Source organism: Mytilus edulis, chromosome 4, assembly GCF_963676685.1.
Source record: "Mytilus edulis chromosome 4, xbMytEdul2.2, whole genome shotgun sequence".
In the NCBI taxonomy this organism is placed as follows: Eukaryota; Metazoa; Mollusca; class Bivalvia; order Mytilida; family Mytilidae; genus Mytilus; species Mytilus edulis.
In genome coordinates this window covers 75,506,008-75,519,608 of record NC_092347.1, presented here as the reverse complement: position 1 = coordinate 75,519,608, position 13,601 = coordinate 75,506,008, and the positions used below count along the sequence as shown (strand labels likewise).

General features: G+C 32.4%; 1 protein-coding gene across 9 annotated transcripts in view; it reads right to left on the bottom strand.

Annotated features, from left to right (window-relative positions):
* The window catches only part of LOC139520536 (vitamin D3 receptor-like), a 147,409-nt gene that overhangs the window by 123,641 nt on the left and 10,167 nt on the right, over positions 1–13,601 (bottom strand). For 5 of the 9 annotated variants that reach the window (XM_071313254.1, XM_071313260.1, XM_071313258.1 and 2 more), the window contains exon 2: positions 8,226–8,306. The gene's annotated coding sequence lies outside the window, so the exon portion shown is untranslated. Of the gene's footprint in view, positions 1–7,900; positions 8,194–8,221; positions 8,307–13,601 lie in introns of those variants that run through there. The other 4 variants (XM_071313256.1, XM_071313261.1, XM_071313264.1 and 1 more) reach the window with 3 other exon arrangements.

Genomic DNA, 13,601 nt, shown 5'->3' with positions numbered 1-13,601 from the left:
AAAAAATCATGAAATGTTCATTAAAAGTATTTATGAATGTTCATGAAGTTTTGATGAATCACTAGATGTTCATAAAAATTCATGAAATGTTCATTAAAAGTATTTTATGAATGTTCATGAAGTTTTGATGAATCACTAGCTGCTCATAAAAATTCATGAAATGTTCATTAAAAGTATTTTATGAATGTTCATGAAGTTTTGATGAATCAGTAGCTGCTCATAAAAATTCATGAAATGTTCATTAAAAGTATTTTATGAATGTTCATGAAGTTTTGATGAATCACGAGCTGATCATTGAAATTCTTGAAATGTTCATCTGTCATATGCATGTGTTATGAATAATAGATGATTTAGTAACTGGTAACACTGCGTGTGGGACTGTCACTGCTGTTACTGGTTTGTTGCAAGAAGGTTTTTTTTACTCTTCCTTTCCCTAAACTGCTAAAGATGTAAATTCTGATTTTCTCCAAGTTCACATATGTGCCTTTCTATTAATTGTCGTCCGGCATATAAATAACTTAGAAAAATATCAGATCAATGATAGATAGGCCCAACGACAGACGTTTCTCAACGTATGTACAATGTAAACAAACCTTGACCTCGTGGCCCTAAAAATACCTTCCAAGTGAGTCCACTTGTTTATTCACATGCACCATGTGCCGTTTAAACTAAAGATTTTTTTTTTTATTATACTTAATAAAACTGCATACTAATAAATATTTGTTTGCGACACCCTTGATTTATTTTCATACTTCCGTTACGGCACAGATCAACTTCTGGCCGATATTAACTGGGGCGAGATTGTCACAGTCTCAACGTCAGCATAAGTGCACTCTTGGGTAATACGTCACCAAAATGGAGATTACGCTGATGGAAACACGGAAAAGACATTTCCAGTCAGAAAGATTTCAGATAAGTGCATTACAAATTTAATTTAACATGACAGACATGTGTATATTATTATAAAATATAACTAGAACACACCCGCGAGATCGCGGGCATTCAGAGCGTAGTTAAAAGTATGTAAAGTGTTGACTGTTGTTGGAAGAATTTTGTAAAATATTGAATGACTGGAGAATTTCAGCAAAAGTATCATAAGTCATAGGTTATTGGGGTCAGGAAAATGCTTTTTTTTTTATCCCTCCTCCTTTATTTCCAATATTCCCATTTTTTGGTTTTCTATCAATTTCAATATGAACATACATTTAGTATGTTATGAACATTCAAGTTTACTAAGGAGCCTGTAATTCAGTGGTTGTTGTTTGTTTATGTGTTACATATTTGTTTTTCGTTAATTTTTTTGTACATAAATAAGGCCGCTAGTTTTCTGGTTTGACTTGTTTTACATTGTCAGTTCGGGGCCTTTTAAAGCTGAGTATGCGGTATGGGTTGTTGAAGGTCGTACGGTAACCTATAATTGTTAATATCTGTGTCATATTGGTCTCTTGTGGAGAGTTGTCTCAACATGGCAATCATACCACATCTTTTTTTGTAATCAATGAATTTTGTAAAAGATTTAATGACTGGAGAATTTCAGAAAAGGTATCAAAAGTTCACATGAATATTTTTTGCGCTTATCTGTATATTATGAACATATAGTGTATTTGCTTTCAATTCTAAGTTTACTAATCGATCCATAGTGGTCATTGATATAGTATACAGACCCTCTCTATTTAATAAACTCTGTGACTGCCGTGGATAGTAAACTTGAAAATGATAGCAGATAGAATTCTGAAAATACACTTTATTCTTTGTATATGTATGTTCAAAGTATACAGAAAAAAGTATACAGAAAAACGCAAACCGGAAGTCTAATCAGACTTAAAATTTCGTCCAATGACGGGACAATATCCGGATGCCTTTTTTCTCATTTTTCTCCAAAAATAACTCAATCTGAATAATCATATGAATGGATGACAAATGGCACTATGCACTGTACCTATAGGACACAGAGGCGTGTTGATCAAAGAATTGTGGAAAGAAGAGAAGCGACACCCAAAATGAGGTCTTCTCGTTTAATAAAATATAATTTGTTGAGGAAATATAATTTTTTTATGGTTTCTTTGAGCAAAGCAACATCAGAAAGTCTGAAAGCATATTTGAAAATTTATTTTTAATTATATAAACAAAATGAATAATTGTTTCCACATATGATTATTGGTAGTTACCTAAAATTTATAGTTTTTGAATTGTTTGAATTGTTCTTTTGTGAAAATAATAAGTAGCCAGTTTTTATAATCTTCAGGGGATAAAAAGGGGGAGGGTTTTGAAATGAATTTGATTCATTAACAGCTTCAGATGTAGTGTATAAACAGGCAACAACATTTCAATTGAATTTTATTGCTTTAAAACATCTAGAACAATTGATTCTTTGTGGATTTTTTTTATACTTTTAGGGGATTGAATGATTAAATATCAAAATGGAGCTGCCAGTTTTGATAGTAAAACAGATTCCGTGGAGATTTTAGTTACATTTATTCAGCGATTCTACTTGGAAGAACAGAGACAACAAAATATTACAGAAAGAAGCAGAAACTTTACATGTATCCTTTTATATTATTATATCTGACGCATAGTTACTTTAGTTTTAATATTGGGTGGGTACAGGTGCAGATCCAGCCATTTTAAAAAAGGTGTGGGGTTCAAACTATGTACTATAAACCCTTTCATATGCATTGATCTTGCTAAAAAAGGGTGGGTTCCAATCCCCCCCCAGAATCCTCTCCTTGACAGTAAAACCCCTGTGAGATGATAATGAATAATTCATGAATATGCATGAACATTTCATGAACTGTTCATGAACAGATTTCATGAACAATTCATCATATCTTCATGAACATTTGATGAGCAATTCATGAACTGAAAATCGACAGTAATGTTCATGAACTTTAATGTTCATGAACAATTCATGAACAAGAAAGGTTCATGAACATTTAAATGTTCATGAACAACAATGATCATGAACCCTTTCTTGTTCATGAATGTTCATGAACATTAAAGTTCATGAACATTACTGTCGATTTTCAGTTCATGAATTGCTCATCAAATGTTCATGAAGATATGATGAACTGTTCATGAAATCTGTTCATGAACAGTTCATGAAATGTTCATGCATATTCATGAATTATTCATTATCATCTCACAGGGGCAGTCAGTGTGTCAGATGTGAAAAAGTGATACAAAAAATTTGAAAGTGAAGCTTACAAAATAGAAACTTTTTCACCATAAGAGAAGTTGAAACTCTTTTATTACAAGAATTAAATCGCAATGCTCAAGTTAGTATCAAATTTATCCAATTATCACTTATTTTTAAAATTATAAGACTTTCTCCCTTCCTGAACATATATTTTGTCCTTCTTTTGTAAGGCTCTCCTCTCCTTCCTTTGAGTCACTCAGTCACTCTTGTTTAGGATCTCTAACTTTTCTAAATATATTCTGCTTTGTTTTATAAGACTCGACACTATATATATATAGCTACCTTTCATGAACATATATTTATCCATTCTTTTGTAAGGCTATCTCCTTCCTAAACATATTCACACACTCATTTTTACAACTCTCTAATTTTTCAAAATATATTTTGCGTTGTTTTATAAGGCTTTAAACTCTCTTTGAAATCAATACACAAGATGTGCTTCTTTCCCATTCCTTTACCTCTCCTAAGACGATATTTGATTTAATATTACATGATGCAAAAGATTTCATTAAACTTTTTTTGTGAAAAATCTGAGAGTATGAATTAATTTTCTATTATTTTTTAATAGAAAAGATTTTCTCTTTTAGATACAAAAATAGTACATTTTATTTTTTTCCAAATTGCAAGTTCATGAAATAAAAATTTGAGTAGGCATGTAACCATGAAGTTAATGATAATTCATGAATCAAAGATAGAATAACCTTTTTGTCCACCAAAATTATTTCCATCATATTTTCCTATTCTATGCTTAAAAGTTAAAAAGCTTGTATATTGTATGGATGTTGAAATTTATTTTTGTAAATAAAAGTCATTACTATTACTTAACAATCTTAACAGGGAATGAAAAATGTGTATTTAATAGTGTTTATAGTCAAGTGTTTCTTTATAGTGATGATTAAAGCATAAAATATGAGCATGTCTACCATCATTAGTGTTAGCTGTTAAAGAGAAGAATTTTTCACTTTTACTTTGTTAAAAGGGTTTTTCATACATTTCCTCAATCTTTTGAGGCTAATTCTGTCAAGTTCTAGAAATTATGCAGAAACAACCACCTGAAATTAACTGAAGAAACTGTCTATTAATTAATTGTTTTACTTAAAACTGTGATTGCTTACATTAGCAAAGACCTCTAGACCTTTCACACTTACATCTTAAAGTTATTGCACAAGAGACCAAATGACACAGAAATTATCAACTTTAGGTCACTGTAGTCAGCCTTCATCAATGAATAGAACCTAATCCACATAGTCAGCTATAAAAGGCTCGAAATGACAAATGTAAACCAATTCAATGGAGATCATTAACGGCCTGATTGATGTACAATAATGAATGGACAACAAATATGATATACAGTGCAAATGACAACCACATTATATAAATTACAGGCTACTGAATTGGGTCAGACTCGGCACATACAGAATGTTGTGGGGTTTAAATAATGTGAAGGATCGCCAACCCTCCCCTTAACCTGGGACAGTGGTGTGTAACAGTACAATAAAATTGAGAATGGAAATGGGGAATGTGTCAAAGAGACAACAACCCGACCAAATAAAAAACAACAGCAGAGGGTCACCAACAGGTCTTCAATGTAGCGAGAAATTCCCGCACCCGGAGGCGTCCCTCAGCTGGCCCCTAAACAAATATATACTTGTCCAGTGATAATGAACGCCATACTAATTTCCAAATTGTACACAAGAAACTAAAGTTAAAATAATACAAGACTAACAAAGGCCAGAGGCTCCTGACTTGGGACAGGCGCAAAAATGCGGCGGGGTTAAACATGTTTGTGAGATCTCAACCCTCCCCCTATACCTCTAACCAATGTAGAAAAACACAAGACAAACTATAGAAATCAGTTGAAAAGGACATAACTCATCAGATAGATACAACGTTCCTCCCAGTTAGGAGACTTTCATTACTAAGTATAACTTCAGTGGTGGAGTAATTGGTTCCAATAAGATTGGGATAGCAGTGGCTCTGTAAAAAATATAAAGTTTTCAGCAGTAAAAAAAGTTAAGAAATGTACAAAATTCAGCCAATAAATGGAGGGTGTGTCCCCCCTTTGCCCTCTAATGCCAGTTGATATGCATGCAAAGCTATGAAACACCAGCTGTTGATTCTTGAGGATACATTTTTTTCTAAAAGGACAATTACATGTTTTTAACAGAAGATACTATATTGTAGTGCAAAAAAAATATTGAAGATGTATAAGTATTTCCCTAATCTTCAGTTTACTAATACAATTAAGATAAGCTGTTGCATTCACTTTAACTTCCTGTTGTTTAAGTTCATTCTTGAGTCAATAGGAAATAAAATCTTATCAATTTTTAAATTACAAAAATAACTCAAATATAAAAACAAGCTGTGTCTAAATACAGAATATAAAACCAGTTTATTTTGTCTATGTACTGAAAATGATTCAATAACAATGAATAAGCAAAAATAAATATTATGTCATATTCATATTAGTTAATTACATAATTATCTGACTCCTCTTTAGTGCAAACTGATGCCCAACAGAGCCTTATCAATTACATGGAAACTGTAGCATTCATCAAATCTCCTTTTAATTTTACACAAATTCTTGGAAAAGAGGAAAATACTTAACACATACAAATACTGTGAATGAGTGCAGACCAAATCTTTTGTTTTTTTGTTTTTAATGAAATGGTCTAAATATAAAAAAGATATGGTAGGATTAGCTTTTAGTCCTTTTAGTCAAATATACATGTACACCAGATCTAGATATCAAGGGAAGAGAACGTAATTAACTTAATAGCTATAGGGCACTGTAAATCTTTTAACAATGAGCAAAACATATACTGTAAATAGTAACCTAGAAATAACGAAGTGTGAAACATTTCATAAGAGAACTGCCTAATAAATGCTGAGAACCATGACGGAATAACCAATATGGCAGACAACCACTGAATTATATACTCCTAACTAGGGATAGGTCCTTAAAGAATATGACGGGGTTAAACATGGTTGTGAGTGTTCAACCCTTCCCTAGCCTCACTCACTCAGGTACAGTATTGAAAAAATCACAACAACTAGGATTTTCTACCCTAAGCAAGGTTTTAAAAATCTTCATTGTACAATAAGTAACAGAAGCCTCCGAGTCACAGTGACCTACATTCTAGATGTTCTTCACAACAGTAACAAAGGTTAATCAGTATATTACAAAGATTTTTACTTAAAATATTGTATTTCTATAGCTACTGATCAGCATTTTTAGGAACAATTCATAAAACAAGTTTCTTCAAAATGTACTATCAGCTCAATAGTCCAATACAAGAAAAATAAGGTATAAAACTGTCACTTAAAAAAGTTTGCATTATACAACATTTTCTGTAAAGTTGAGCCACTATTTCAGAGATCCTTTTGTATTTTCAAATCAAAGAATTCATCATACACATAATGATCTACAATTCACACTTGACTGAAATTTAAATCTATTTCTGAGAAAAAATTTCACATTATTATTTATTATACTTCATGTAAAAATGCCCTGTAATGCAAGGGAGATAATTTACTCTATCCCATGGCAAATACTCTATTACCCTTCTTGGAGTAATGGGGAATAAAGAAATTTTCAAAAATGGGAGCCCATTGACTGCCTAAGATGGGGCCTGCTCTGGTTATGTTTCAGTGATTTGCTATATAATCATTCAAATTTTTCCCACAAAAGGGAAGGGCCCAGTGTCCCCCACTAAATCCGCCTCTGTGGAGTGTGAGTTTATTGAATATGGATGGTTGTTATCTACAAGATGTCATATTTATTTCTTTTAATTTGAAATTTAATAGATAGTAATAACAGAACATTCAGTACAATAAATTAATGAACATATATGTGAGAAGGTGATAGAGCAGATTGTTACCCGCTTCGCCTCGGTTGACAATTTATTTTGGGTATTACAATCTGCTCTATCACCCTCTCAGCTATATGTTATTTATATACAATCCTCTAGTGAATTCAACACCATTTGAGTCACTTATGTATGTACCAGTATAGCTGTGGAACCTTCTTTATATTTTTTTATATTGAGGACCATAGGTTAGTCTGCAAATTGTCAAAAATATAGCAAAAGGACTTTAAAGCGCTACAGTTCTGTAGCTGGTACAAGTAAGACCTAAACATGATGATGCAATAAATGGAAATCTACCCCCTTGCAGTTTTAAAGAAATTTTATTTGGAAACCATATACCAAGTTGCATCTGCTCTAGGCTGTTTGAATAGGTCTCTACAATACACCATTTGAATAAGCGCGCCATTTGCACGGATCCAATGTGGACATAAAAAAGAAATCGCTATATCAAAAACCAATCAATACAATTTCTCAAAAATCCAAATATTGAATAAAAATAGCCTCCTCTGTAATTTCTTTAACAATGACTAATACTAAACTTACCATACAAATAAACACCATATCACATGTACTAAAGAAAAAAAAATCATCTTTTGTGATTCATCTTAATCCAAAAATATGTGAATGAAATTTTGATGCACTGATGAACAGCTTCATTTAAAACTACACAACCTTATATGTAAGAATATCCTATTTTTAACCAACAGTTAAATTTATGAGAAATTAACCCATGCATTATGCATATTATTAAAAGAAATATCAAAAATTGATATTGATTTAAAAAATAGCTTTTGTGACAATATTTCAGACAAAAATCATTGTATATTTACTTTACCTTATGATATAAACTCCCACTTATTGTAAAATCCGGGGGTAAATCAAACTTTGTAAGTACATATGTAAAAGTTCATTGTGTACTATAACTAATATAACAAATGTGTGTACTTCTATTACAACTACTGTAAATAATGTTGTTCACTGTATGTACACATAAAAATATTAAATCCTAAATAAATTGTATTATTAAATGCACCAAAGTCAACTAGTTGTTAACAATAGTTTGGACAATACTTCACAAAGAAGAGAAATATATTACCACTCCTAACTAAACGTCAAAGTTCTTAAAGTACATTTCAGAGAAGAAATAAATACATACTTACTTAAATATGTTGTCGTCTATTTTAATAATATATAACCATCCTTGTCATACAGCCATGCTTCGTTGACAGTGGGCCTAATACCTGTAAAAATCAGTCATATCGTTCTTATCAAAGGAAAAACATTATATAAATGGGAAAAAAATAACACAACCTAATTATATAATACATGTAAACATCATTACATGAAGCAAAGAAGGGGAGCTAACTACCTTCCATTTCTGATTATTGATTCTGTGTCTGTAGCAGGTGGCTAAGTACTGAGAATAATGTGATTGCGACATTAGCATAAATGATTGTGTTGATGGTTCTTGTTTTTGAAATTTTTTCGAGCAAAAGAACATTGCTTTATAAAAATGTAATAATGCTTAAAACAACATTTTGTAAAAGCTGCTTAAAGCACGTAACAGATTTGTTTAACATCAAAATATAATTTTGTTAATTTGAAATGATGCATAAAGACACAGATCTGAAAAATGGCTAGTTAAATCAACAATCACTTGTTGTACAAGATGTATTTAGGTCCATGGGTCTAAGTCTCGAACAGTTATCAAACCATGAACATTTAATGTTTTTATATACACAAGCCTTAAAAAATCATCAACAGAAATATATAGGCAAATTTAAAACCAATCGCTAATACATTACAATATAGGTTACATTAGAAGTAATAGCTGAGCCATTCAATTCACATTAACTTTATACAGAAATAGTTTGACTCTACTTTATAGCTGACCTGACCTAAAAGGTCAAGTAAAGGTCATGTAAGCATATCTCAACACTTATGGCAGGTGAGGATCGAGGATTTTGAAAAAGAGTAGGGCGAGGGGGAGCATTCTGGCAAGTAAACATCTCCATAAGAGCCCCCTTCTCCTTAATCCACCTCTGCTTGGGGCCTGTCCTCTATTTACTATAACCTAATAAATGGGGAATGTGTCCCAGAAGATGCCCCCGCTAAAATATAAAGTTATAAAGGGACATAACTCAGGAACTGTATAAGGGATGCTACCCAAATTTGTACTTGATCTGACTTTTGTGGTAATAATAAGCATTGTGAGTAAGTGTCATAACATTTAGTTGAGGCAAACTTAAAAGTTACAGAAAAGAAACAAAAAATTCAGAACTTTTTCCAATGACCTGTAATTTTGGCAAAAATAAGCAGAGCGGAACAAAGCTTAAACTTGATCTGTAACTCATCTTGGTTAACCCACATGCCAAAAATCATCCCAATATCTGAAAGAGTTTAGAAAAAAGGTCTGTATAACTGTGATTTAATTTTGGCAAAAATTAGTAGAGCGGAACACAACTTAAACTTGATCTGTAACTCATCATGGTTAACTCACATACAGAAAATAAGCCCAATATCTGAAGGCGTTGAGAAAAAACTCTGTATAATGGTTTGTTCCGGAATGACGGAATTTCGGAATTACAGACAAAGTTCTGAATTTTTACGGATAAGGGTAAAACTATATGGCACCGACAACTTCGTTGCGGGGCCATAAAAATAATAATTCTTGTGCAAGGGGACATTAGCCTTTATATTGGAATGTATAGTACTATACAAATCCTTGACCCATGTCTGAATCAACCAAGGATTTGTATAGTACTATACAAATCCTTGACCAAATTTAAGGCTAAAGAATAATTAGGGCCCCGCCTTTAGGCGGGTCGCTCTGATAGTGATCAGTCTGTCCGTCCGTAACACTTTAACTTTGTGTCCGCTCCATATCTAGAGAACCATTATGATTTCATACTTTATACTTTATATGTTTATTAACCACCACCAGAGGGCGTGTCATGATGTATGTACAACTTCCTAGGTCAAAGGTCAAGGTCAAAAACTTTGGTTTCAGTTGACAACCCTGTGTCCTGTGGTGAAGATCGTGTCCGCTCCATATCTAGATAACCGTTATGATTTTATACTTAATACTTAACATGTTTATTAACCAACACCAGAGGGTGTGTCATGATGTATGTAAAACTTCCTAGGTCAAAGGTCAAGGTCAAAAACTTTGGTTTTAGTTGACAACCCCGTGTCCTGTGGTGAAGATCGTGTCCGTTCCATATCTAGATAACCGTTATGATTTTATACTTAATACTTAACATGTTTATTAACCAACACCAGAGGGTGTGTCATGATGTATGTAAAACTTCCTAGGTCAAAGGTCAAGGTCAAAAACTTTGGTTTCAGTTGACAACCCCGTGTCCTGTGGTGAAGATCTTGTCCGCTCTATATCTTGAGAACCGTTATGATTTCTAATATTATACTTGACATCCATTTTAACCAACACCAGAGGGTGTGTCATGATGTATGTACAACTTCCTAGGTCAAAGGTCTGTCTGTCTGTTGGTATGTCCATCGCTAACAAATTTGATCCACACTATATTTTGAGATGACAGCTGTTATTATTTCATACTTTATACCTGACAAACATTTTCAACTTAACATATATATTAACCAACACCAGAGAATGTGTCATAATGTATGCATCCTAGGTCAAAGGTCAGTCCGTCAGTCTGTCCATCCGTTCGTTGTTCTTAACAAATTGTGTCCGCTCTACCTCTCGAGAACCGTTAATATTTCATACTTTATACTTGACCGTCTGTCTGTCGGTTTGTACATGACACCAGAGTGTGTGTGACACCAGAGTGTGTGTTACCAGAGTGTGTGTCAAAGGTCCGTACTTCAAATAATGCTTCATATCAGATTATCCATACAACTTTTATAAAATGATATTATCTGAGTTTGTCTCTTTTTATATTGCTAAGTAAAGAAATCAAACAAAATGTTTTACATTTGAAAAATCAGTAGTATGGGATAATATTTATAAAATAAAACATATAATTATCTTTTTCAATTGAAAAATTTTTCACAATTGAGTATTTCATTATATAACAATAGAGACTTGACCGTCTGTCTGTCGGTTTGTACATGACACCAGAGTGTGTGTGACACCAGAGTGTGTGTTACCAGAGTGTGTGTCAAAGGTCCGTACTTCAAATAATGCTTCATATCAGATTATCCATACAACTTATTTACCCTACGTTATTGACAGCGGGGCCCACAGAGATGGCTCCCATCTCAATGGTATCTAGTTATAATTAAACCCAATACCAGTGGATATGTGACTTATTCCTATGTATTGTACTGATAATTATTTCTGCAGATAACAGTTTACATCTCTATTGTGTAAGTTCCTTGATAATTAGTTTTAAAATGGTGATGCTTATAAATTAATGATCATTAATGGCATCAACTGCTATGAAAAGTCAGTTGTTGATTTCAGTGAGTCATAATGGCATATTAAGGCCTTAGTTTTCTCGTTTGAATTGTTTTACATTGTCATTTCAGGGCCTTTTATAGCTGAGTATGTGGTATGGGCTATACTCATTGTTGAAGGCCGTACGGTGACCTATAGTTGTTAATTTGTGTGTCATTTTGGTCACTTGTGGAGAGTTATGTCTCATTGGCAATCATACCACATCTTCTTTTCTATTTGTAGATCTTGTATTGCTTATCATTATTGCTCTTTACAATATTTGTCAATTTCACCTTTCAAGATATATGTTACATAAACGGCAAAAAAGTGTAAATTTGTTAAAAATTATCAGATTAGGTAGTGTTATGTAGTTAGGTTGAATTTGGTTCAAGTTAAGGGTTAAATTAAAAACAAAAGATTATTTTAATACATCACCAAATATTAGTTTAGAATATACCATTTAACGAACATAGTTAAAGGACATGGGTAACAGACAGCTAGACAGATTGTGCATTATTGTCATATTTTGTCAAGATTATAATGGATTCTAATATAACGTGCTTCTTAATTTCGCTTTGTGAATAAACCCATGCTCTAAATCCAATAAAATTTGTTTGCACATGCATATATTGACTACAGCAGAATAATGAATTTTATCAAATTGGTATGCATTTATTGTATTTTATTAACTTAAAACACTTCTAAACTCTTATATGATGCACATGTTGTTACCAATTCATTTATTATGACTGTAATGTGTTGCAATTCGAAATTGACATATTTGACCTAGATTCGACAACCTTTCATGCTGGCTGTTCAAAACTCCTCCCTCTGAAAAATCACATTGCCAGTTGTTTGCTTTTTTCCAAACAAAAAAGGGATGTTCATGGAAGAGCCTACACAATCGCTCTATACTAATACACATCGGACATAGAAATTACCTTAATTGTCCAAATCAGAATCGAAATAATTGATGCAAGCTATACTTTATTGTAGTTTTAACATGGGTAGGCATTATATTCTTGTTATTTTAGCCCTCACAATCGCTCAGGCAAAATAATCACAAATATAATGCCTATATCCATGTTAAAACTACACTAAAGTATAGCTTACATCAATTATTTCTTAATGAAACCAATATTGAGTAAATAAAATGTTATAGAATTTTTAGATAATATATAAGAAAATACCTCTTATGAAAAATATGTGCTTTCAGAAAATAAAAGATTTTTTTTGGTAAAAAAGCTCATTTTCTTGCTACTAAACAAATATGTATATTTTCTCTACCATAGGCGGATTTAGGGGGGGGGCCAGGGGGCCAGGGGGCCCGGGCCCCCCCTTTTTGGGAAAAAAATTGATTGCTTATATAGGAATCACTGAAGCGTGACTGGAGCGGGCCCCCTCTTAGGTCAGTCAGTGGGCCCCCACTTATGAAAATTTCTGGATCCGCCACTGTCTACATTCCTTTATAAAATGTTATTATCTGAGTTTGTCTCTTTTTATATTGCTAAGTAAAGAAATCAAACAAAATGTTTTACATTTGAAAAATCAGTAGTATGGGATAATATTTATAAAATAAAACATATAATTATCTTTATCAATTGAAAAATTTTTCACAATTGAGTATTTCATTATATAACAATAGAGACTGATGGTGGTCAGGTTGGTTGATTAGCAGGAATATAAAAGACAAACTTTATACTAAATGCCTAGGATTGATTAGACTGTGTTTAGTTCAAACTGGTCCTGTGGCTTTAGACTAGAAGATTTATTCAAGTTTCATAGAATCAAAGTTTATTTTGTTGGCGAAAACGGAAAAGTTAACCAAGACTTTACAAAGTAAACCTTAATATATTTATTTGTTTTCCACAAAACTACATGTAATCACTTTAATCTTGAATGATTTCATTTACTTTCAAAATAGTGAAGATTTTATATGTAGTTTTTACCACATGTTATAAATGTGAAAACATAGAGCCTACTTAGAGTACATATGTAATGGAGTGGAAGACATGTTTGTTAAACAGCTGGAAAACATGTCTTTTCTGTCAACCTAGTTTTTGTAATGAAATGTCACTATTTCTGTCACACAATTGTCTTTCAATCTTCATTTATTGTT